Source organism: Molossus molossus, unplaced genomic scaffold (genome assembly GCF_014108415.1).
Source record: "Molossus molossus isolate mMolMol1 unplaced genomic scaffold, mMolMol1.p scaffold_m16_p_23, whole genome shotgun sequence".
Lineage (NCBI taxonomy): Eukaryota > Metazoa > Chordata > Mammalia > Chiroptera > Molossidae > Molossus > Molossus molossus.
The window spans coordinates 16,696,418-16,723,252 of record NW_023425359.1 but is presented as its reverse complement, the minus strand read 5'-3'; positions in this window follow the sequence as shown (position 1 = coordinate 16,723,252).

Below are 26,835 nucleotides of genomic sequence, written 5' to 3'. Positions count from 1 at the left end.
TTTTTTAGAGAGAGAAGAAGGCACAGAGAGAGAGAAACATTGATGTGAGAGAGAAACATTGATGTGAGAGAGAAACATTGATGTGAGAGAGAAACATTGATGTGAGAGAGAAACATTGATCAACTGCCTCCTGCACGCCCCCTACTGGGCATCAGGCCACAGCCCAGACTTGTGCTTTGACTGGGAATCGAACCGGGACCTCTCAGTCCATGGAAGACGCTCAATCCACTGAGCCACAGTGGCCGGGCAGCATCTGTGTTGATTCTTAAGGTACAGGATTTTTTTCACTTGATGGCCTGCTTTTTAAACTGGCTGATACACGTCTCTCGGGTTTTTAAAGAACTTAAAAAGAATTGTGACTTTTCCATGAATTTATGATGGGAGAAGTTGGAGGGGAAAGGGAAGACTTTCTTTCATCTTTTTTATATTTATTCAGAAAAACCTATAGAAATGAAAACTGTTTATACATTGTTTAGGAAAATAACAGTGTAAAGGCGTAATAGTTATTTCTTGAGACCTCGCAGCTGGTCACCTGATAAGAAACAGGTGGAACAGGCAGGAGTCCATTAGCTGGTAGAGATCAACCAGAAAGGTGTTGTTGCTGAATTTCTAATAAATGGCTTGAATCAAGCTTTAGTTGCAACAAACTAAAAGGTATAGCTGCTCTGATCTACCTCTGGCCCTGTTACTCCTTGGTGGGTGAAGTGAAGAGCGATCCTGGGCCCTGGCCGGGTAGCTCAGTTGGATAGAGTGTCATCCCGATACGCCAAGGTTACAGGTTTGATCTCCAGTCAGGGCACATACAGGAGGCAGCCAATAATTGTATAAATATGTGGAACGATAAATCAATGTTTCTCTCTTTTCTCTCCCTCTCTAAAAGAATCAATAAAATAAAATAAAAATATTGAAACAAAAAATAGAGAGAGATCCTGAATCCCTTCAGCAAAAGATGAGACAGGAATTACTGCCAGCCATAACCATGTTCCATAGCATCTCAACATTTAGAACAATAAATGGGTGTTTCCATCTAAACAAAAAATGCACCTTTGTTCAAAAATGAGCCTGGATGAGACAAATGCTGTTTGTACCTTCTAGTTATAAACTGAAGGGTTTTTTTTTTCCCCCTTCTTCCAAATTCTAGTTTCTGGTCAAATATATAAAATAAATTTCAAAATGTGTATGACTTCTGATGATGGCATGACAGAAACCTGCAATAAAAGAGCCAATATGTAACCTTAGTTGGTGTGACTCGGTTGGTTGGATTGTTGTCCCATACACTGAAAGGTAATGGGTTCGATTCCCAGTCAGCACATACCTAGGTTGCAGGTTCGATCCCTGACCCTGATCCGGGTGCATGCAGGAGACAGCTGATCAATATTTCTCTCTCTCCCTCTGTCAAAAAATCAATGAACATGTCCTTAGATGAGGATTTTATTTTTATTTATTTTATTTTTTTTTTATCCTCACCCGAGGACATTTTTCCATTTTTTGCCCAGGTAAAGTGGGAGGGAGGGAGAGGAACAGAGAGAGAGAGAGAGAAACATCGACGTGAAAGGGACACATCGAGTGGCTGTCACCTGCATGACCGACCAGGGCCAGGGACAAACTGCAACCGAGGCACGTGCCCTCAGCGGGAACCGAACCCGGGTCTCTCTGGACCGCAGGCCGACGCTCTAACCGCTGAGCCAAACCGGCCAGGGCTGGATGAGGATTTTAAAAAATAATAATGATAAAAGGAAAAAAAAAGAGCCAATGTGTAATGTTATTTTGTGACAGGAAGTATTAATATAAAAATATGTTCTATGTATCCATCAGTAGATGAGTGGATATAAAAGCTGTGGTACATTTACACAATGGAATACTATGCAGCTGTAAGGAAGAAAGACCTCTTACCCTTTGAGACAACATGGAGAGACCTGGAGAGTATTATGCTGTCGAAATAAGCCAGTCAGAGAAAGATAAATATCATATGATCTCACTTATTTATAGAATATCATGAACAAAACTACCTGTCAATCAAAACAGATCCAGAGACATGGAAGTAGGGAACAGACTGACAAACCTCAGAAGGAAGGGGGTTGGGGAGTTGGGAAGAGACAAACCAAAGAGCTTATATGCATATATGCATCACCAATGGACACAGACAATAGTTTGGGGAGACCAGGAGGGGGCTGGGAGAGGAGAGGAAGGGGTCAATGCAGGAAAAGGGAGGGGGGCATCCATAATACTTTCAACAATAAAAATTGAAAGAAAATACTTAAAATGTACCCAAAAAGTGTTCTATATAATCCATTTTTCTTTTTTTGAAACTGTAGTTTTAGATGATTTATAAACAACACTAAATAAGTTTACATTCAATCTCTCTAATTTTATTTCTAGTGTATTGGTAGAGAAATGTTTCTAAGTACTTTGTGGTTCAGACTACATTCGTGGCAAAGTGAATAAAAAAATAACCCCATGGAAGCTTCTGGGAAAGCACATCGGATGTTAGGTTTTTCTTTAAACAAACAAATCAAAACGTAGAAAGCTACCCTTTTAGAAAGCAAGTCTTTTTTTCAAAACATAGGGAATACTAGCCTTTGTCTAAACAAGGTCATTGCTAGAAATGGCTGGGATTAACTGGTCCATGAGCAGAGGTTTCTCTCCCTGAGATACTGGACCACTGGACTCGTGTAACTGTGAGAAGAGGCTTCGGTTACTTCAGGGAAGAAGCTAAAAGAGGAAGCGGTTGATTGGCTCCCTAATGCGCCAAGGCTCAAGGCGTCTGAGCCCCTGTGCGCCTGGAATGAACTGCAGCACCTACCCCTTCAGCCGGGTCTGGGATTTAACGGGCTGCTGAGTTTTCTGTCTCAGACATTCTAGAAGGACTTCCTTTAAGGAACCAAGACTCTGGTGAGGGGGGAGGAAAAGACGTCATGAAATCTGTTTCAATTCTAAACTTTTAAGAGACTAGAAAAAGAAGTGGCTTTGTTCATAAAAAGAAGGGAGTGTGTGGGCTTTGTTTTCTTTAAATAATTTTATTTTTATTGATTTGAGGGAGGAGGAGGGAGAAACATTGATTTACTGTTCCACTTAGGTATGCATTCATCGGTTGATTCTTTTATGTGCCCTGACCAAGGATCGAACCTGCAACCTTGGCGTATCAGGACGATGCTCTAACCAACTTAGTTTAATTGTTGTTTCTTTGAGCACTCATTATCATTTTTATATTTGTTAAAAGTCATTGTTACCAACCCTTCTGGGTTGGGGACCCCAACGGAGGTCCTTCTGCCCTGTGCCGTTCATGCCAATGGTATGCGACTGAGTTTGGTCAAGCAGAGCAGAAACTTGATTCCTTGATCAAGGAATGGGGAAGGGGGAGTCCTTGCTCCAAGGACACCTCCCCGAATGGGAGGAGCCTCCTGCATCCGCAGGCTGTGGGGATGGAGGGTGATTAAATGCTTTAGGCATGCTTAGTCATCCTGTTGCACTTGACCCTTTTGCTCACCGTCCTTTTGCACATGATGCCCCACTGCCAGCTTGGTGTTTGCACTCAGTACCTTAGTCTTTGCACTCGGCACCTTAATCTTTGCACTCGGCACCTTGCTCTTTGCACTGGGCACTCTTCATGTTGCCGTGGGAATCCTGTTCCGTGCCCGGAAGCGAGCCCACCTCATGCCATAGTTTAGATATTGAGAAAGGTTAGGTTCTTTTGGGTGATATCCCAGTGACAACGCCACCCTTTCCCCCTCCAAAAACCTGGGAATCCTCGGCTCTTCTTATTCCTCTCTCACGGCTTTGGGGGAGAAAAATGTCCCTCTTTTCTCTCAAAGTTGTTCTGGCTGGTCTCATAATCAAATTGGCATGAGATAGATTAACAGAAGAAAATTCCCACATTTAACGATGTGTGTACATACAGGAATTCTCCAAGAGTATGGGACCCCTGGACAAGTTGGGCAGCTGAGGCTCATGTGCCACCTTGTGCTTAAGGGAAAGGGGGTTGTCGTCTGGGGCTTCAGAAGGGAGGAAAGAAACTCACATGGAGATGGAAAAGCAGATGTTTGGGGAACAAATGTTTGCTGGGTCATCTTCGACCCCGGGACACAGAGAGAACTTTGAACAAGTCCTTGCTGGTTCTTCCCTGTCTACCACAAGCTCGTTAAGATTAAAGTAGACTCATCTGTGGTGACAGCGCCCTCCCTGGAGCAGGTACTTTGTCTACATTCTCTCAGTCAGTTGGGGGAGGGTCAAAGGTTTTGCCCAAATCTAGAGAAAAATAGCCCATTTTGTGGATGATCTCAGAAGACTTCATAGGGTGCCAGAGGTTAAAATTTGAGCATGACATTGCAAGGGATGAGCAGGATTTGCAAATGGGGGGAAATCTCAGAAGTCATGAAAATGCAGAGTAATTTTGTTCAGTATAGTAACAAGTGCTTTGATAGATAGATGATAGGTAGATGATAGATAGATAGATAGATAGATGATAGATAGATAGATAGATAGATAGATAGATAGATAGATAGATAGACCGACAAACAAAAAATGTGCTTTATACTCATCTTCACACACTGACTCAACTAGTCCATTGTGTGACCCAAAGCACACCTAGTACCTAATGTCTGGATACGGTATTTTGGTAACTAGAATTAACCACTCATCACCTCTTCTGTAAGCTCATCACCAGTAACCACTAAGCCCCTCAATTAAGGTCTTAATCAAAGAGAAGTCATCAACCCTGTTGTGGGACTCAGAGTTTTCATAAAGGGGATGCGTCATTGTTGAACGGTCGCAAAACTGAAAAAGCAAGTATTTTTCCTGTCTAGAGGCAGGTCCGTTGGCCTGCCTAAGGCTTGCTCCAGCCATTCCACCTTCTGTCTCCTCCTTCTTTTCTGGAACGTTCCCATTGGCATACAAATGTGTTGTTTGTTCCCCATCTTAAAATAGCTCCTTCTCAGCTCACTCAGCTCCCAGTGCAGCAAACCCTTCTAGGAGTGTTGTCTGTACTGGCTGACCTAGTCTCTCTTGCTTGGCAGTTGAGTTTCCACCCTCACTTACCCGTAGAGAATATCTTGTTGAAGTCACCAATTAACTGCTTATTTCCACACTCTGTGGTCAGTGGTCATCGATCTCCTCGAACTGGCCTATTCGCAACATTGGAGGTGGTTGATGACTTCCACCTTTTAAAATACTTTCTCTATATCCAACATCAATAACACTCTTGGTTTCTCTGTCTTCTGAGCACTCTTCAGTCTTTCTTGCTAGTCCCTTGTCTTTTCCTCTACCTCTTTATGTTGGAGCACTTGTGGGGTCTTTGAAACTCTTCTCTTGATCTCCATGCACTCCTTTGGCGATGTTAGCCAGTCTCATGATGTGGATGCTAGCTACGTATTGCTGAGTCCTACATTTATATCGCGAGTCCAGATTCCATTCCTTCACTCCACATCGGAATGTTGGGCGTCGTGGGAACAGCACCAGGTGTTAGACCTGTGGGGTCAGATTGGACCTGGGTTCAGCAACCTTGATACTTGAGCTCTGGCTAGGAAAGAATTCAGAGCCAAGACTCAAAACTACGAGAGAACATTAATTTAGAAAATCACGGAGACGGAAGAACTAGTTCGTAGAAGAAATGGGCTTAGGAAATAAGGTATAGGCAAAGGAAGGGCCCTTGGAGCTTAGAAGTGAAGAAGGTGAAGGTGACAGGTTTAGGGGGATGGGGAAGGGGAGAAAGACAAGGCAAGGGTCCCTTCCTCTCAGGAGGGAGAGCACACTGGGTCCTCTGTCCTCGGGGGTTTTAAGGGTGGAGATTTTAGGGGAGGTCTTGGGGGAAGGTCTCAGCAGAATATTCAGCAGTTTTCTGGGTGTGTCCTGTCAGGGTCAGGGTCTCCACTGATTGGTTGGTTGGTGCCAAGGCAGGGGGTCATTATTCCATGCAGCTGGTCCTGAGGTCAGCTGTGACATTGTCTGTCTGGTTTTGCTGCTTTCCTGGGCCAGGAGATGAAACACAACTGAGGCCCAGATGTTATCTCTAGGGAGGAAGGGTCGGTGGGTCCAAACTGCATGACCACCGATATGCTAGGGGAGGAAAGGTCACCCTGGGGACAAGGTCCCCCCAACAATTGTCCTTTGCTGGGCACCCAGGGCTTTCCACCCTGGTGACCTTCTGTCCCTGGCCCATCGTCCTTGCTCCGCTCACGTCTGTCTAACTGCCTCCCATAGGACTATCCAATAATATATTCACCATCTCCACTGATGCCCAACTGACATCCCAAACTCCAGATGAGGGAAACTAAGTTCCAGATTTTTCCTCAACACTCTTCCTGAAGCCTTTCTCGTCCCATATTTCAGAATAAAGATCTTGTCATTACCCTTCACCTGCCCTGTTCCTATTTGTCAAACGTTCCTGGTGGGTGTACATGGAAAATCTAATGAAATCCTACCACCTCTTGCCACCCCCACTCCTATGACGCAGTTCAAGCATCACGCCTCTCTGGGTTACTGCCTCCTTGCTCATTTCCATTCTTCTCCTCTTGTGCCTCTGAAACCCAACTCTCCAAACTACTTAGAGTCTCCTAAGTCACCTCAAGTCACTCCTCTTCTCAAAATGTTCGACGGCTTCCCATTGCAGTCAGATGAAAAATCAAGTCCTTACGCTGCTCTGAAGTGTGGTGTGGACCTGGCCATTGTGAGCTTTGCGCTATCACATTCACTGTGCTGCCCCCGCTCACTCCGTCCGAGCCACACCAGCCTCTCCTGTTTGCCGTGTCGCCGGCGCCTACAGTCGTGCGGAAAGCCTGCCCCTGCGTGTCATGTCCTCACCCACTTCCTTCGTCTGGCTTCCTCGTGGCCCTGAGAGCAGCATTTGCATGTAGTTAACGTTCAGTAAATGTTTGCTGAATCGCAGTGGCTCAAGGACTTGAATTATTAAAAGCCAAACGCTTTCAGAGAACAAAGAATTCCCGGTCCTTTCAAGTGTCAGAGTCTAATTAATAATCTGTCTAGCAGCTATGCGACCTTGAGTTAATCACTTAACCTCCTGGGACTTCGATTTGCTCATCTGTGAAATGCAGATGATAACAAATGCCTTCCCGCGGTGTCCCTGGGACTGGATGAGACAAGGTGTGAGAAAGACCTGAGTCCCGTCTACCTGTGGCATCCTGGCTAGGGGTTCCATATTCCGGGGCTGGGGGTTGTGGGGGGGTGGGGGGGGAGAGGTGAAGGGGCTGGGTGGGCAGGGAGCACGGGGAAGACTCACTGAGTTGGTGCCGACATTCCCCCCATGGCCTCTGAGCAGGTGTGGGGATGGGAGAGCGAACCAAACACGTCAGCGATGTCATGGTTGTTGACTGTTTCCACCCGTGTGATAATAAATCGACGCGAGGTTTGTCATTTTAATTAGTCTTCTTTCCGTAGAAAAGTCCAGGTTGTGAAGTGCTGATAGAGAGCTAAGAAATTACCTGAGAACAAGTGTCCAGAAAGAGTCGTAGCATCCTGGCTCCGAGGGCCTCGGGCCCGGGGACGGGAGGGGTGTGTGAGGAGGCCGGTGCAGGAAGGGAGGGTCCCAGCGGCATCTCAGGCTCTCAGGACCGAGGGAGGGGAAGCTGACCGGCCCCTTTCCCCTTGTCCCTGGGGAGCTGTAGGAAGGCGGGGGCGGGGGGACAATGGGGGTAAATCTCTGTGGATGCTTCCATCGAGTCTAAAGTGAGGATGCCGAAATAAAATATGCCAAAGAGTTGGGGATCCCTGCGCTCTCATGTGAGGATGGGGGAAACTGAGGAACGTGAATCCGAGCTCTAAATTCGGCAGACAATATTGTCAGCCGATTTCCCTGCCTGGAGAGGCGCTGGACCACAGGGAGCCCTTTGCTCGCGATGCCCGGGAAGAGTCAGAGCGCGCGAGGCTCTTGCAGGAGTGGGGCGGCATAAGCGTGCTGGCTTGTCAAGGGTGCGCGTTCTAGCCCAGCCAGATAATCGAGGGAGAATCGGCCCTGACCTCCAAACGCAAAGTCCTCGCTGACCTTTCTGGACGTGGCTTCTCCTTTCTCCAGCCATGCTAGACTGGTCACGCACTTTCTCCTCCTGAGCAGATTTGGCAGCAACTGGACACCTCTTTATTCTTCTCCTTACTGTAGGGAAATCACTCCACATTCTGAGCCTTGATTTCTTGTATACAATGGAAAAAAAAAACACCTATTTTACCACCTCACAGAATTGTTCTGAGGATATGGATGATATGTTCCAAACAACAAAGTCCAGTAGAAGAACAATAAATTGTTGTTACTATTATTATTATTATTATCATTATCATTGTAATAAAAAGCTATTTCTTTGGATTTTATGGAATTTCTGAACTTGGAAGGGATCCTGAGGTTCAGCTAGTCCAATTTGTCCTCCAATTTCAATGTTCTTGACCATTTCCTTATGAAATAATTGTCCACTCTTTGCCTGAAACTTCAGGAAAATTTACTGTGCTCCAAGGAAATGTGAGCTCTACTATTTCTACTATTTCATGCTCTAATAACCAAGTGGAGTAGAAATCTTTAGCTTCTACTCTTTGTACTAGCTCTGCCTTCTTGAACCTCAGTTCCTTTTCCAACATGGTAGCCCTTTACAAAGGTCTTTGCTTTGTTCCTAAATCTCCACATGATAAGGCTAACCTGAGGTCTGGCCCACCCAGGAGGCACTCACATGGCCAGACCTAGGGACTTGGTGTCCTGGGGTCTTCTCTCTAGGTCAACTTATCCTGCCTCTACTTATGTTTCAAGAAAGGTTCTACATGGTAGATTAGATTGATGTTCATCCATGTTCACGCCCTCCCCATCACCCCCACGGGAAGAATTTGATTCCCCACTCCCCTGAGGGCGAACTTGGCTTCGAGAATTGTTTTGGCCAATGGGGTGTCAGCAGCCATGAAGCAGTAGGGTCTTAAAAAGCGTCTTCTTGCTCGAGCTTACACTGTTGCCCTTCTGCCGTTTCCATGAGGACAGTATTCGCAGAACAGACCATTCATCCGAGGAAGAGGAGGAGAGTCACGGGAGCCCAGGTGAACCACCCCAGCCGAGGCCAGCCCGGATCAGCAGCGCCCGGCCGACCCCAGGCAGCTGCAGATGCATGAGCGAACCTAGCTGAGATCCACAACACTGCCCTGCCAACCAGCACACTTGTGAGATAAATAAAACCTTTTTTTTATGCTCCTGAAGTTGTGGTGGCTGTTTTATATGCAGTAATATTGTGGCCAGAGTTATGCGAAACAACCAGTAAACTGAGATATAAATGTTGACACGGTTTCGTGTTTTCCTCCTCTGAATGACATGGGAAGCCGATGTTTTTATGTGTTCAATAAATATCTGAGTACTCTAGGCCAGGTGTTACGCTTCCCTCGGACAGTGGACTTCTCTCTGAAGAAAGCTACTTAAAGCAGCATAAAATTATACTAGAGTCCTGGCCCCTGTCTCAAAGTTATTGTACTCAAAGCACAACACGATCTGCTACCCTGGTTGGACTTGTGCTGGTTCCTCTCCTCTGATCTCTTGGCATCCCTCTACCTTGTGGATTCTGGGCATCACTTTGTCCCTTTGTTCCCAGGAGCATCCTGGAAAAGCCCCAACATTTGGGGTGATGAGATGGAATTTGATTAGGCGGAAGCTATTCCCCTCCCCTGTCAATAGAGTGCTCCAGACTCCTCTCCCTGTCTCCACATTGTTAGGTGGTTATTGCGGATGAATCTTGCCTTGGGGGGGGGGGGGGACAGGAGCCAATCAGGACTCGCTCTCCCTTGGCTGAGACTCCTTCAGGATGGGCGGGCAGTGGGATTGAGGAGGCCGGGGCTCTGGTTCTGGGAGTCTGGGGCTGCGAGCGCACAGAAGAGGGTGCTCTTGTGCAGAGCTGAGGCTGGCTTCCTGCAAGGAGCTGAAGTTCCCGTATTTGTTGCCCAGTGGATGATTCTTGCTCCTGACACTTGGCGGATGCAGTCTGCATTCATGCACGCGTTTTCTGCAGCCACAGATCCAAACCCCCAACTGCAGACACGTCGGGAAACTTCTTTGTGTCGAGGCTGCATGTCCGTCGCCTCTGCTGTCCTGATATGACGTTGCCAACGTTTATCTGCATCCTCCCCTTTGACCCCCCGCCCCCACCCCGCCAGACCCTCTGAGTGGAAATTATCACGGAATAAAGACAAAAATAGTGTCATTTTTTTTCCTTGGAGTTTTCACATTGCTTTCACCATTTGGGAAATAACTACTTATCCATTCATTCATTTGTCATGCAAGTATGTATTCAGGGCCAGTTATTCAGCTTTTTATTGCTTTTAGAAAAAAATTCAAGCTCCTTTCCTGCCAACCAGAACCAAGTGATCTGGTCCCTGCTTCTCTTGCCAAAATAAAAGTTTTCTTTTCTCATGGAAACTGCCCCTTTGGGGGCTCTTTTTAACCTCAGGCTTTTGCTCTTATATTTTGTTTGAATTATATTTTCTGGTTCTGTTTTTTAAAACATGCTTTTATTGATTTTTTTGAGAGCGAGGAAGGGAGAGAGAGAGAAACATCGATCTGCTGCCTCCTGCATGCCCCCTACTGGGAGTCGAGCCCAAAGCCTGGGAAGGTGCCCTGACAGAACGGAACCGGGACCTCTCAGTCCATGGGACAGTGCTCAATCCACTGAGCCACACCAGCCAGGCCTTTGCTGGTTCTTATTATGCCTGTTTTGTTTTTTCTCATTTTCCAGAGTTCAACACAAGTGTCATACTTTCAAAGAGACTGTCCCTAAAAGGGTTCTCCAGAGAACCAATGGGAGACTAGATAGATAGATAGATGATAGATAGATAGATAGATAGATAGATAGATAGATAGATGTGGAGATATACAGATATAAATTTATTATAAGGAATTGGCTCATGTGGTTACGGAGGCTGAGAAGTTCTAGATCTGCAACTGGCAAGACCCAGGAGAGCTGATTGTGTAAGTTCCAGTCAGAGTCTGAGTTCAGAGGCAGGGGAAGACGAATGTCCCAGCTTGAAGGAAATCGAGCAGAGAGGAAGCATCCTCCCTTACCAGCTTCTTTGTTCTTTCCAGGCCTTCAACTGATTGGGCAAGGCCCACCCATGCCGGGGAGGGCAATCTGCTCTACTCAGCCTGTTGATATAAATGTTAGTTTTGTCCAGTAACGCCCACATAAACACATCCAGAATAATGTTTAGTCAAATATCTGGACACTCCATGGTGCAGTCCAGTGGGCACACAGTCAACCATCACTGTCCACATCTCAGTTGTTCTTTCCTAGTTACTGTTGCCTTGTCCTGTTTATCCTCTTCTCGGTGTTTTCCACAATGTGCACACAGCTTGTTTATTTATTTGTCATGTTTACTATCTGCCTCCCTACGAGGTGAGCTTCACGAAGGCAGGGATCAGCTTGAATCTGGGTTTCAATCTCTACTCACTATTTAGCTGTGTGACCTTGAGTGAGTTCCCTAACTGCTCTGACCTCCTGTTTCCTAATCTGTAAAAAGGGATTAAAATACCAACCTGCTAGGGTTGCCGAAAGGATTAAGCAAGACCACATGTGTGAAGCACTTGGCACAATGCCTGTTACGTAGCAGGTGAGTGACAAGTGGTAGCTTTTGTTACTCTGGTAGAGATGAGCCATAAGGGTTCATCTGCTTCTGCTCTCTCTAAAATGCTGTTGAAGCCCCTGATCTCTGGCATCTCAAGCAAAGTGGATGGGTCTTCCTTGAGTAAGTACGGAAAGGAGAAATAATAGTTCTCACTGCCTTCTTACTCTGGACCTCTCCCACCTTAGACCCCGCCCCAGTTCTTTGGCTATTTCTTGTAAGCCGCCTCCTGTTACCAAACCCTGTGACTGATGCTTGGAAAAGCCAAAACTCAAAATGTCAGAGGCTGGAGTAAGGAAATGTTTATTGATCAAGATGGTGCCTACCGAGAAGATGGGAGTCCAACTTGCTCGCTGGACTAGGTTAAGGGTTTTAAGAGGTTGGGGAACACGTGTGCAGAAGCCCTGGTGGGGCAACCTTTAATTGGAGGATCTTGGAACGTGGCCATTGATGGTAAAGGGGTGTCAACACCTGATCTTCCTGGACAATGGACCTTTTGGTTCTGAAGGGGTTCATGTTCAAGTTCCAGCTGTGTCTGGCCATTTGGTTCCATGGGGGTGAAAGGGGGGAAGACTTTGGTTCCAGGTGCAGCTGGAGGTCAAAGTTCTCTCCTCTGCACATGCTTTGGCTGCATGACTTGCAGTTTAGGTCCATTGTCTCTGAAAAGCAATACAGTATCTCATTAAACAGGACAGGGCCAGTTTGAGATGGTTCTGTGGTTACTCTCCTGAGCATCAGCTTCTGTGGAACATTCTTTATGGATCCTTTTGAGCTGGGCTGGTGCCTTTTCTTAATGATCCCATGATGCCCGAGCATAGCTTCATCATTCCCTTACTGGACTATTTGTAATTGTCTGTTTATATGAGAAGATTTGGGTAAGAATTTTGATTTATTGATGTTTACATCTCTATTACTGGCCATTTGGCTAGAACATCCTCAGTCCTCAAAAGTGTCCAGTTCAATGAATGAATGACTGGGTTCAACCGTTTCTATCTAACAGAGATTATCTTCCTGAAACAAAACAATTTCTATTCCTGTCTCCTTTGTGCTAGCCTGGAACTTTAAGTTTGCTCTTATCTGTTAGTTAATGGGTCCTAGTCCTTTAAGAACTAATATGCTATATCTGCATTGAAAAAATCCACCTTTAGAGATATCTTTCTGACTTTGGACATTATATCCAACCCTTCTCCCTGCTCTTACACTCTGAATGATTTTCAGCATCTCTGTGCAGTTTCTAAATGAAATGTCCCCGTGAGGACATTTGCACACTTGGCATAAAAATATTGTGTTTGTTCATACAAATGGCTCAGTGAACAAGGATGAGAAATTGAGTTATTTATTCGATGACTCAGGCTTGATTACCAAATTGGAATTTGCTTCTGTACCTTGAGGGAGTGGAGAAGAGAAATCTAATAGATTAAATGAGCCTCTGGTCTCTGCTGGGAGCAGTGTGCATGAAATAATTAAGTGCCCAGACGAGGAAAGCTGGCCTTGGAATAAAGAATATAGACTTATCATCCCTAGTAAGTGGCCAGGTGCTGAGCTACTCAAAATGTTTCGTGTTAACAATGGTATTTTTCTGATCTAAAAATTTCCCATCACAAATGTTCGTGCCCCTTTGGGACGACGGCCCCATGATTGCTTTGTGGTCCACACGCTCGACATCGTCATGATGCGTATTTTTCCTTTGTGAACACCGGGCAGGGGCGGACTGGTGAAACCCGTAACATGTTGGAAGGTAAATGAGTTTCCATCACTGCGGAAGATGCTGCCAGACACGATATATGCTTTGGGATTTCAAACCTGTCACTTCTCAGAGACCAGGGCCTGTTTGTCTGTCTTCAGTGTACCCTGCCTCCCTGCCTGGGACATGCCCAGCAACTCCAAAGGCATTAGCATGTATGCAGATGGGGTTTGGTCAGTATTTATTAACCATCAATAATTGGGTGGCTAAGCTTCTGTTTATGTGATTATTAGCAAGGAAACCTCAAAGCCATGTGGCATATTATGCCAATATATCGCCTACTCAGCTCTTAGGACAGGTCAGGAAACACTGCCTACGCTGTGTTGCACTTAGTTGTGGTATAGCAGCTCCGGTCTCTACCCTTCAGAACTGGTTTACAACTCTGATCAGACACGAATCAGTCAGTGCATGCCACATCGTCGCCTGTTTCTCTTGGCATTCAGGAACTGTAGAAGACCCCATCTCGCTGAACCTATACGCACACACATTTCTTTCTTTCTCACAGAGGGTGATGTCATTCATTTATAGTTTTTCTTTAAAAATACAAATGCATATGCAACATCTGCTATGAGGCCAGCAAGGCATATAGATGCTGATTTTCTATATTGTAAATGAATATTCAAGGCTGTTCTCCTTCCTGGGTAGTAAAATGCTACCTCTTCCTTGCTCTGCTGGCCCACTCTTTGTCCCTGTCTTGGGTTGCTCAGTGAAGGACACAGAGGCCCCAAGTACAAGTGGGAGTCCTCCTAGCTCCTGGTCCCCAGAAACCCACAGCAGGCACGAGAATGGAAGGGGACGGCAGCCCTTTCCTCCTAGGTGGCTCCCTCTGTCTACAGAGCCAGGCTGCAGATCACTGGCTCCCCTGTGCCACCCACTGCTCATGGCCCCTCATCAATTTCATGTACTGTCGACCAGCCCTCCCCGCTGAGCCCCCGTCACTCTGGGGCTTTGACAGACAGTGATGTATTTCTCATTTTTGTTCGGACAAGCTTGGAAAGATCTATTTTTTCTCTCTTTTAACATTTACCTTAGGAAAAAAACAAAAACAAAACAAAAGCAAAACAGCCAAAAAGGCCAACCAAAAATTCATCGGCCAGAATCAGCCAGGAGCATACCCTTCGCTTTCCGACCACACGAGCACTGCGCTTCCAGTCAACGGAATTGGTTTCAAAGTCACTTTTAGACCCTTTCTGGAATCTATCTTTTCCAATTACAAAAGTCACTTAAGCTATGTTGAGGGTTGCAGCAAATTAAATAATATAACAAAAGCAAAAAATTTGTGTTAAAAAGTTTGTCCTTCCACACTTATATTTTTTAATCTCATACCAGTATGCACACAATCTTACACACAGACAGGTTTCCTTTGAAACCATTGTTTATATGTTTTTATTGATTTTTTTTTTTAGAGAAAGAGGAAGGGAGAGAGAAACATTGATGTGAGAGAGAAACATCAATCAGCTGCCTCCTGCAGGCCCCCTATTGGGGATCGAGCCCACAACCTGGGCGTGTGCCCTGACTGGGAATTGAACTGGGACCTCTCAGTCCATGGGACATTGTTCAATCCACTGAGCCACACTGGCCAGGCTAACACCATTTATTTTTATTTTATTTTTTGGTATGTGCCCCTAGCAGGAACCGAACCTGGGACTCTCTGGTCCTCAGGCCAACGCTCCAACCACTGAGCCAAACTGGCCAGGGTTATTTATGGAATTCTTAAAATCATTTTATAAAGTAGATTTTATTGCCCTCCTTTTACAGATAAATATACAGAAGCCAAGAGAGAAGTAAGCCCTGGCTGAACGGTTCAGTTGGTTGGAACGTTGTCCCATACATCAAAAGGTTTCAGGTTTGATTCCTTGTCAGGGTACATATGGGAGGCAATCTATTGATGTTTCTCTCTCCTATCTCTCTCTCTCTCTCTCTCTCTCTCTCTCTCTCTCTCTCTCTCTCTCTCTCCTTTTGTTTAAGCAAATCTTGGAAACAGAAAACAAGGACCTGGAGGTCTGAAGTATGGGTTAAGAGTATGAACAAGCCCTGGCAGGTTTGGCTCAGTCATTAGAGCGTTGGCCCTTGGACCGAAGGGTCTCAGGCTTGATTCTTGGTCAAGGGCATGCACCTGGGTTGCAGGTTCAATCCCCGGCCCTGATCAGGGTCATGCAGGTGGCAGCCAATCGCTGTGTCTCTCTCACATTGATGCCTCTCTCCCTCTGTCCCTCCCACTCTATCTAAAAATCAATGGGAAAAATATCCTCGGGTGAGGATTAAGAACGACAAAAAAAAGAGTATGAAGCAAAAAAGTGAAATTCTTTCTGAAGACCCATTTTGCCTATTCCACGATTTTGCTGAAGTTGTTCCTGCCAGTGAAGTGTCATAGACGCTGTGCCAGGCGGGGACAGTGGCCGACTTGTCACAGAACAAGCTACCGGAGCTTGTAGACCAGCTTGACACCGGGCAGCGCGACTCCGCCATCGTTCTTCCTTCTCCAGACTGCTGTGCCTCTGTGGTCTCAGGTGGGTCCATGTAAATGTCTGGAATATTATTCTAGGTCTGTGAAATATGCCATTGGTATCTTTAAAAAAAATTTTTTTATTGGTTTTTTTAGAGGGAGAAGGAGAGAGAGATGGAAACATCGATGAGAGTGAACATCGATCGGCCGCCTCCTGCACGCCCCCCACTGGGGATCAGGCCCACAACCTGGGCATGTGCCCTGACCGGGAATCGAACCGGTGACCTCTTGGTGCAGGGGTCCGCGCTCAACCACTGAGCCACACTGGCCGCCATTGGTATGTTAATAGGAACTGTGTTGAATCTGCAGACTGCTTTCGGTAGTATGGATGAACAAAATGAACTAACAAGCAAAATAGAGACAGACTCACAGCTAGAGAGCAGGCTGACTGCTGTCCCAGGGGAGAATTGGGGGGCTGGATAGGTGGGGGGATTGAGCAAAAAGGGAAAACAAAGAGAAAAAACTCATGGACACGGACAATGTGGTGATTGCAGGGGGGAGGTGGGGGAGGGGATGGGAGAATAAATAGCGATGGATGGAGACTTGACTTGGGGTGGTGAACACACAATGCAGTGTACAGATGGTGTGTTGTGGAGTTGTGCACCTGAAACCTGTATAATATTGTTAACCAGTGTCACCCCCAAAAAAGTCAATAAAAAGGAGAAAAAAAGAGTAATGTGAACAAATAAACAAAAATAAAATAAAACAAACACAGCTATCTCAGCTCTTCCCACCGGGCTCCAAGCTTCGGGGCTCTCCAGGGTTCCCGAGTAATTTTGGTTTAGACCTCTGGATTTCAGAGAGGGGGCTTTCGGAGCCTGTAAACAATTCCCAGCTCAAGGTCATGGCTTCTTGGTGACCCAGACGAGAGAGGAACAAGTGTTTTCCTACAGATCAGAGAGAACTAGAGCTGCATGTCACCCCGGCCCTCAAACGCTCACCAGACACTGTGCACATAGAGATAACAATAAACTCAACAACGATGGCTGCCAGGTACCGTGTATGTGCTACTTCGCAGTTCCCTTGGAGTCAGGTACCTGTCTTCTCCAGCTGGTAAATAAGGCACTAAGAATGGCAAAGCTGACCTTCCTCCAAGGTCAGAACAGCCCTGGAGCGGCAGAGCTAACCCCCCTGGTTCCAGGCTGGGCTCCCGACTCCTCAGTTCTGAGACTACTGCAGTTTGGACGGGAACCTTCCCCACCCGGAAGGCTATTAGGAAAAGTTTTAACGTCTTCTACTTAGGCTTTGTTGTTCTTTTTTTCTAGTACTGCTGGCGGGACTCCAGAGAGAGAAGATAGGTAGAGACCTCCTCTTTTACTCCAGCTGGGAAGAATGAGGAAGAACCTTCTGGACCCTGCTTCCTGAGCCTGGTTTATACTGCTGAGACCTCGCCCCGCCCCTGTGCTGCTGCTCAGTATTCAGCTGGAGGGTACAGGGGCCTCAGGCTCCCAGAGCAGAGCTGGGCAGGGGCCGCAGCAGCTCTGGGTCCAAAACTCCGCCACTTTTTCATCCTGCAGCCTGGAACCTGGAGTCGCTGCAGAAACAAGTTTCCCCAGAGAGTCGATCAAGTCCAGGGCCGCCTTTGACCTCCCAGGAGGAGGAGGGTCTCAGAACTGCAATATCGGGAGTGTGCTGAACGGAGATCTGATTTGCAAGAGAGCTGGTGGGCAGGGTGCGTGGGGGTGCAGTGAGTGGGGGTGCAGGGTGCGTGGGGGTGCAGTGAGTGGGGGTGCGGTGAGTGGGGGTGCGATGAGTGGGGGTACAGGGTGCGTGGGGGTGCAGGGTGCGTGGGGGTGCGGTGTGTGGGGGTGCAGTGAGTGGGGGTGTGGTGAGTGGGGATGCAGGGTGTGTGGGGGTGCAGTGAGTGGGGGTGCAGTGAGTGGGGGTGCGGTGAGTGGGGGTGCGATGAGTGGGGGTACAGGGTGCGTGGGGGTGCAGGGTGCGTGGGGGTGCGGTGTGTGGGGGTGCAGTGAGTGGGGGTGTGGTGAGTGGGGATGCAGGGTGTGTGGGGGTGCAGTGAGTGGGGGTGCAGGGTGTGTGGGGGTACAGTGAGTGGGGGTGCAGTGAGTGGGGGTGCGGTGAGTGGGGGTGCAGTGAGTGGGGGTGCAGGGTGCGTGGGGGTGCAGGGTGCATGGGGGTGCAGTGAGTGGGGGTGCGGTGCATGTGCTCCCGGGATTGAGGGCACGTGAGACCAGCCTCTTGCAGGGAAGGAGGGAGCTGCCTTTGCACGGATGCTGAGGAATTGAAGTCAGATCCTGGCCTCCACCTGAGGGAACAAAGAGCAAAAACGAACAGTGACGAGTGTGCTTTTGAGAGAGGCCAGCTGGTTAATGAAGGGGCAGAGAGGAAGCTCAGAGCCTCAGCCACCCCTGCAGCCTGGCCCTGAGAGAGACCATGGTCCTCCCTGGGCTATGCTGATCTCAGACCTCTGCAGACCGCTCTTTTCCCCGGTACGCAGTCCCCATGTACCCCACTGCCGCCTCCGCCCCTTGGACACAGACGGTCTCCCTCCTGTGTCCGAGCAGCGGGCAGGGGTCCGTCCATCCACACGCATCTGTCAGCACTCGGCCCAGTTGTGCAGAGCACGGAACAGTGATGCCTCAGTCTCTCCTGGTCTTCAGGGTTTTGTTGTTTGTCTTCTGAAGTGGGGACTCTTCTCCTTGACACTCCCATGGGGAGCATGTGTTAACTCTACTGTCCGGGTGCAGAGAGCGCACGAACATACTTCACGATGCTGTGAAACCAGAGAGACCCCTGGCTGTCCAGCTGGAGACACAGATACAGGTGACGTGGACCATATTGCTGAGTAAGCACTCAGGTCAGCAAAATACTTCGGAGCTTGACTTCTGGCAAAAGAGGAAGAAGACAAGGTTCCCGGGTTCTTGGCTTCAGCCGGCACCTCTCAGCGGAGCTTTGAAGTTGCGCTGGGCACCGTCCACCACATCGCTGCCTGGCCCTCCCGCTGACTCCTCCAGGTCCAAGGGCTCACATGGACTTGGCCTTGCAACCCAGACCCCTTTCCCCGCGTCTGTCCACGGCACCGTCTGCACAGGCCGGGGACTTCCTGTCCGCTTCACCCCTGCCTCTTCCTGTCCCAGGCTCTCTCCTCCACTGCCTCTGACAGGTCTGGCAGGGACATATTTCCCACCTCCATCCCTACCTCTGGTTTCCTCCAGTCCTCATTCTCTCTAATCTCAGCCTGACCAACTGCCTCCTAATTGATCTTTTTTGCAGCTCATTTCTTCTGCCTCCCTCCCCCCATTAACCTCACCCACCGCTGCCAGATCAATCTTCTTAAAAGAGGCCCTGCGGGTCACTCCCTGCTCGGATGCCTGGACTCCCCAGGGCCTGCAGAGCAAGGACAGACCCGCAGCCTGGTCTCTGAGGCCCTGGTGACCTGGCTTCATTGCTCCAAACCTCTTCCCTTTCGGTATTCGTTTTTGTTTGTTTGTTAGAGAGAGTGGAAGGGAGGAAGGGGGGGGAGGGAGAGAAAGAGAGAGAAGCATCCATGTGAGAGACACATTGATTGGTTGCCTCCCGCATGGGAATTGAACCCACGATCTTGGGGTCTGAGGCGAACGCTCTAACCACTGAGCACCAGCCGGGAGCCTCTGGGCATTCTTCACTCCTGCTGTGCTTAGGTGTGCGGGGCTTATGCGCCTGCACCTGGAGCCCTGCACCAGCTGTACACGTTTACCCCTCGCTCCTCTCTTGAGACCCGCAAATGGGATGTCCCCACAGGGACCCTTCTCGGAACTCCTCAGACCGGAGTGAGCACCGCCCCTTTGACACTTTCACGGTGCTTTGTCTTGTAGCATCGACTGCTGTCCTTGTTTTCTTTTCTTTATTTTAACTGTTATACTCATCCATCCAACAAAGTAGCAAATACCTTGATAGTAAAAAAAAAAAAGCTCAATGAACGACTCTTGATGAAAATGCTCTTGCTTTCTTTGGGGGCCATTTTCCCTCCTTCTCACTGCGGGGGAAGGGGTCAGAGCTATCTGTGGTATAACGTGGCTGTTCTCCTGCAAATTCAGTTAGTGAATTAACGCCTGAGGTGGAGAGCTCAAACATACCTTTTTCTCTTCTTTTTAAATTTTTTTTTCTTTATTGATTTTAGAGAGAAAGGAAGGGAGAGGGCAAGAGAGAGAGAAACATCAATGAGTGAGAACATCACTGGCCGCCTCCTGCACGCCCCGCACCGGGGATCGGGCCCACCACCTGGGCATGTGCCCTGACCGGGAATCGGACCAGTGACTTCTTGGTGCGTGGGTCGATGCTCAACCACTGAGCCACACCAGCCGGGCCACACTTTTTACTTTTAACCTTCAAGAGAAGTTTCTATTCCATCTGCTGTTGCCCCTTAGCTAAGCATGGAGAAAACGAGCTGCCCTGGATGCTGCCGACAAGGTGTGTTTCATGGCAACCCTCTCCTCGGCCAGCCTCTGCTCTCCCTGCAGGTCTGATGGAGTGGAAGGGAGGTGGGCTTCCACTCCAGGAATTCATGCCGCTGTGATTTGGACAGGGGTGACTTCAAAGCCCACACATGCCTCGCCGTCACCCAACACTTGGAGAGCATAACACTGGGTCACCTTTTCCCTACCCCCCTTTCAAGAGTGGCTTTGATCCTTACAACAGGCATCAGGTGACGCTTCTAATCTCATTGTAACAGGAGAGATGTAAGAGATGTAAGAGCATGTGTGATCGTCTTCAAAGATGGAAAATTGCATATTCCACTCATTAAAAATGTGCTTTTTTTTTTTTTTTTTGCCGTTTTCTCTGCCAGCTCCTGCTCCTGACAGTGGTTTTTACTGAGACTGCAGCAGCATTCAACAGAGAAGCATTTCGCAAACCTTACCCAATGCACACCAGCGTTGTCAAAATATCCAAAAAATAGGCTACGCTTAGAGATGATTTTCATAAAGTAGTCATATTTTTCTTACAATGTCATGATATTTTAAAGCTTTTTATTTGCCTTCAATTTTTTTTGACCTTTGAAATAATAAAACTTGCCATCTAAATAGTCACATAATTTATTCAGCCATAAATATTTATGTTCTTATTTAGCTAAAGTTGAGAGTATGCTCTAAGCTTTTCACGGAGGATCAGACATACATACCAACTCTACGCAATATAAAGCAATATAATATTGGCATGTTTTTATTTGACTTCAGATTTGAAAAGCTGTCTTTAGAAGTTGAAACTACACCACACAAATGATGCTGTATTGTGCGTACAGTAACATTTTCTTATGCTTGCCATTTTCCCTGTATCTACTGGTCTCTCTTTTTAAAATAGTTTAATGTTACATAAACTTCCTTTACTTGCTCCTTCTGTTTTATTCTGAGCCACACTGGCTGGGCCACACTTTTTTACTTTTAAGCTTCAAGAGAAGTTTCTATTTCATCTGCTGTTGCTCCTTATGCTAAGCATGGTGAAAACGAGATACTCTGAAAGTTGTGTTTCATGGCAAACTGAGTTTGAGAAAACTCAAAATACAAAACGAATCCAAATAGAATATATAGAAATAATTTAAACCCAAATTTGGTTTGTTGCATCCAGCTGGTGTGGCTCACTCAGTTGGGCATCGTCCCAAGCACCAAGAGGTTGCCGGTTCGATTCCCAGTCAGGGCACATGCCCGGGTTGTGGGCTCGATCTCCAGTAGGGGGCATGCAGGAGGCGGCCCATCGATGATTCCCTCTCATCTATGTTTCTATCTCTCTCACCTTCTCCCTTCCTCTCTCTATAAAATCAATAAAAACATATTAAACATTTTTGCAACAACTACAACAATTTCGATTTCTGCCTTTTCATTTCACTTGAGAACAGCATAGCACGAGTTACATGAGTGCCTCGCAGACCGTTCTCATGTACTGTGTGTGTGCTTCCCACGTGGCAGCATCTGAGTCTAACGGTGCTATTAGGAGTATTGAAATATGCGAAGCTTATATTTTCCCTCTGCTTTTTAAATTTGAACATTTCCCAGCAGGATAATTTCCTTAAAAGCAACTGAGATATGAAGGCTTCAGCTGACACATTCACCCCTATTAATCAGCTTCCACTGAGATCCTACCATACACTCATGATAAGCAGTAAATACCCTACGAGCTCTGATGTATGTGGATAAAGAGATGTCAGTTAAGTTGATCATGTGACCGGATTACAAAAATGCTGCATAAGCTAGAAAGTCGAGGTGCCCTGACCTAGTCAAATGTAATTTATGAAGGAGGGTTCTGGAAGCAAATTGGAGAAGGGGTACACTTTTGAGAACATGAAATATCTTCCAGGGTTGGGTCCTTCTTGAGCAAAGGGTAAAGGATGAGCATAAACAATGTCAACCCAAAGAATAGTTGAGTTAATAGCCCAGTGGTTTGACTTGATGTAAGACCTGTCAGAGATATTCATCACCACACAGTTCCTTCCTGAAGGACCTTCGCCATCCACAGTCTAGAAGGGACAACCTAAGTACGGCTGGACCACCCACCCCTACCCAGTCGCAGCTGATGGGCCGAGAGTCGTACAACACCCAAGCTGAGCCTGTTCAATTTCTGTCCCAGAAGTCGAGAACAGATGCCCATTAACGGAGTCAGTCAGAGTTGGACACTTCAGAAAGGTGGTGGATTTCCAGCCTGGAGCTCAGAGGGAAGGATTAAACAGGTGTTTGGGAAGGAACTGACCAGTTGACTCACGGAGAGAGAGAGCTACAGAGCAGGGAGCGGTCTGATGTCTCCAGGCCCTGTGAAGTCCGTGTCTTCCCTGACCCTGATTTCCTTCATCTAAGCCAACCTGAGTTTTTTCTCCCCTTACAGTAATAAATCTCTAATACAACGCTTCTTTCTGTCGTCTTTTATTCATCATTAACCTTGTTTGTATTTCCAATCTCTGCCAACTTTTCTGCTCTCACTTCTGTTATTTATAGATCTCTTTTCTTTTGTTATTACCTCTTTCTCTGTTTTCTCCTAACCTCTTCTCTTTCCTCTCTGTTAGCTTACCAGCACTCCTCAGCATTACCACTCACAAGGGTTAGTCATTTAACGACGACGAGGCTACTTGCATTTGGTCAATGAATTGGCCAATCCTATTATACTGCCAGTAATTTTACTCTCCTTGGCCCTTGGTTATTTTCATGGTTGCTTAATTTTGGAGTAATTTTTTACTTACCTTGGATTGAAAGTTATTCCAAAGTGCTAAAATTACTAGACATCCATTCATGGTTCTTAAAGGTGCTGAAACAGCTCAGTTGGGAGAGCATTAGGCTGAACTTCATATTTTTATATGTGATCTCTGCAGGGCCTCTTGGATTCTGGCTACAAGGGCTGCTGTTGAGACAGCTGTTGGGAGCTGAGCGATTTTAGGGCCTGGTGCTGGGGAAAAGTTTGCTCTTATCCAATGGGGCCCTGGATTGGTTTTGCTTGCTTGTCTAACACAATCTTGTCAAGCTCTAATTGGCAGACGGGTCTGTGCTGGGCTCTGACCTGGCTCTTGGTGTGACCACTCTGTGTGTCCTGCCAGGAGGAAGTCTGGAGTCATCTTCTGTCCCCAGAGGAGCTCTCTACTCACAACGTCCTCGTTCCTGTTTTCCTCCCAGAGCAACGCGGCCCTCACGCTTTCTAGACTTCAAGTGACCTGGAAGAGTTAATATGTATTTTCGAGCACCTGTTTGAACTGGGGAGAAACTCAGGAAGGGAGGAGAGCAGGTAGGGCCTCGCTGATGGAGGTAGAAGTGTGCAGGCGTTCTGAGCACTATTCATAGGTCGCTCTTGTATTCTCTCTTCCCTTCCCCCAACCCTGCCTGCGGACGTGAGTGGCAACTTAAATGAACCAGAAAACATCTCTGGGAAAATCTGCAGTGTGCTGAGGAGGCAGCGGGGCATTGAGATGAATAGATTTGGGAGCCTTCCGAGCAGAGGACAGACAGCACCTCATATTTATGGGATCATTACACTCCTGTGCGCTCTGAACCTATGAATCGAAGAGGCGGCACCCAGTCATCAACCCCAAACTGCACTGGCATCCATCAAAGTCATGGTCCCTGCTGCACAGGGACATGGGACAGAGCCAGAGCCCGTTCTCAGCTCTACCAACATAACTCTTCTGTGTGAATGGACAGCTGCTTTGTAAAAAATACAACTTGCATTCACTCATTGCCTAACCAACTCCTACAAGTCTTAAGATCCCGGAGGCTGGAGAATCCCAAGGCAGACTTAGAGAAGGAGCTTTGACCTACCAGAGTGCTGCTAATGCAACAGAGCAGCAGAATAAGGGTTATTATTTCCAGAAGACCAGAGTCTAAGCATATAGCAACCTTTTGGCCCTGGGCTGGTTTTTAATCTCTCCGCACGAACCTCTCCTCAGTCTTCCCATCTATGAAGTGGGAGCGTGAACTCCTGCCCTGTTCTTCACTCCACGCAGTCTGGGCTCTCCCCCTGCGCTGTGCTGTACATACCAAAGGTGCGACGGCAGCCCAACACCCCGGTTCGGCTCCCACTGAGTTTAGTGGTTTGGCAGAAGGAGAAGTGCTGCGCGTGGGTTATGGATGAAGTGAAGGCTAAGAAGGGGAAGCACCCCGTGAAGCAGAAACAGAAAAGAGTTAGGGCGACTTACTCTGGAGGGTTGGCCGAGCTGCCCTGAAGGAAGGATGTTTGAGCTGAGACATGAGGACCAGAAGGCGGTACTCAATACTGAGATGCCGGTAAGATTCCAGCCCCAGGGAGGAACGTGTGGGAAAACTCCAGGAGAAGGAGAGACAGGTGTATGTTATCCACCACACGGTGATGTGGGCAAAGAAAAGAAAAAATGCAATCAACAGAGCTTTATAAAGTGTCTCTGGACATTCACCAGGGATCATCGGGACCTCTGCAGACCATAAAAGAAATCTTTTAAGGGACACGGTTTCTTTAAATGCACTTGCTTCTTTTAAGACTGCTAACTGTGCCCAGCCGGCCACTGTGGCTGACTGGTTAAGAGCCGACCCATGCACTGAGAGGTCGCCAGTTTGACTCCCCGGTCAGGGCACATGCCCAGGTTGTAGGCCAGATCCCCAGTTGGGGGCATGCAGGAGGCAGCCAATTGATGTTCTCTCTCATTGATGTTTCTCTCTCTCTCTCTCTCCCCCTTCCTCTCTCTCTGAAATCAATAAAGAAAAATTTAAATAATAAGACTGCTAACTGCTTGTTGAGGTTTATTTCTGAGGCAGAGGGGTCATTAAATCCTGGATCATAATGCCAGTAGGAATAAAACTCTGGTCCTTGCCGAGCCCTGATATTCTGGCCTGCAGGGGTACTATGGAGAGCATGCATCTTATCAGCTGTGATAATAAAGCAAAGACACTTTTCCCTTCTGCCATCCACTGCCCAGGGTTCTAGACCAGACACCATGTTCCAGCTCTTCTCACTCAGGGGGAATGTCCTGACTCCTCAGGCACATCAGCAAAGTTGGGGGGGTCTTTGTCCCCCATCTTTGTATTAGATCCTGAGCTCAGTGTCAAGGCTCTGTCTCTGTGCCTCTTGCAGATTAAGATACATTGACTCCTAAGCATGCATCCTGACAGGTGAAAATGACCTCACTTTCGCTCAGAGCCCTGCTACAATCAGACATAGTTTCTGAAATTATAGAAAAGGGGTGTGTGTGTGTGTGTGTGTGTGTGTGTGTGTGTGTTCCTGATTCTGAGATCTCCAAGGAAAGGCTGCAGGTATCGAGAGCAGAAGTTGGCAAACACATTTCCCTTTTGTAAAGGTCCAGATAGTAAGATTTTTAGGTTTCGCAAACTACACATGGTCACCATCACATATTATTTGTCTGTGTCTACTCCCCTGTAGAAACACAAAAATCTCTTCTAGCCCAGCGGCACAGAAATGGGCCACAGTCAGGGCTATATTTTGCCATGCCCTAATGTAGACGAGAGCTGGATCAGAGCCAACCTGATAGCTGTCTCGTTCTTTACTCTCTTCAGCATCCATAATTGTCAAACAGATGCTATGTGCCCCACAGAGTCCATTTAGTTTTCAGTTTACACAAGCTAATAGGGTCCTTTTGGAGACTTTTGTGTTTATACTACTTGCAAGCTGGTAGTGAGCTGCCATGGTGTCATGAATGATGGTAGAAGTCATGAGACTCCCGGGTCAGAGACAAAGGACAGTTTATTGATCACTGCCACAGCAGTGGCCAGACACTGAGCATTGACTCTTCATGCACCGATTTCCACTGGGTGACAGACAGGACCGGGTGATGTCTGCATCCACAGCAGGTTGCACGGCAGGAGAGGAACCTTGAGTTCATGGAACTGAATTCTTATATAGCGAGCAATAAACATACTTAGTGTTTATTTCTATCGTGTCAGGCTGTAAGCAAATCTGCTTTTTGTTTTAAAGGGAAATACTATTTCTATCTTTCAAGAGTTTATCAACATGCTTGAAAATATGTTCCAGAAAAAAAGGGGGGGAGAGTAAGCTATGCCTTAATAGTAAGATGTGGAGAATCACAAGCGATCTGTGGAGAATTGTATTGCAACAGGCAGCTAGTACCTATTCATACTAATGTGACAAGTCCACCAAGTTTGGAGAAAAGAAACATCGAATAAGCCATTTTTGGTGTGGAAGTGGTGATCTTTTCCTATGTCTGTATTTATTTATTTGACAGCCTAAGATCCAATCTTAAGATGATCTAGTTCTATAATAACTATAAACTTTGCTATAGGGATTTTGGATCCAAGAGCAAAGGAAAGGGATTTAAAAGAAGGAGGAGGAGGAGGAGGAGGAGGAGGAGGAGGAGGAGGAGAAGAAGAAGAAGAAGAAGAAGAAGAAGAAGAAGAAGAAGAAGAAGAAGAAGAAGGAAAGAATGACTCATTTGGAGGATTTCCAGGATAGATAGAAGTACTCTCTAAATAAGAGAAATGAAATGATCACTTCCTTCAATTGGCATCCCATTTTTCCTTCCATGGTACCCAAAATTATATATAATTTGGCAGGAAATTAGTGGGAAAGCCTTGAACGTGGTCCATGATTT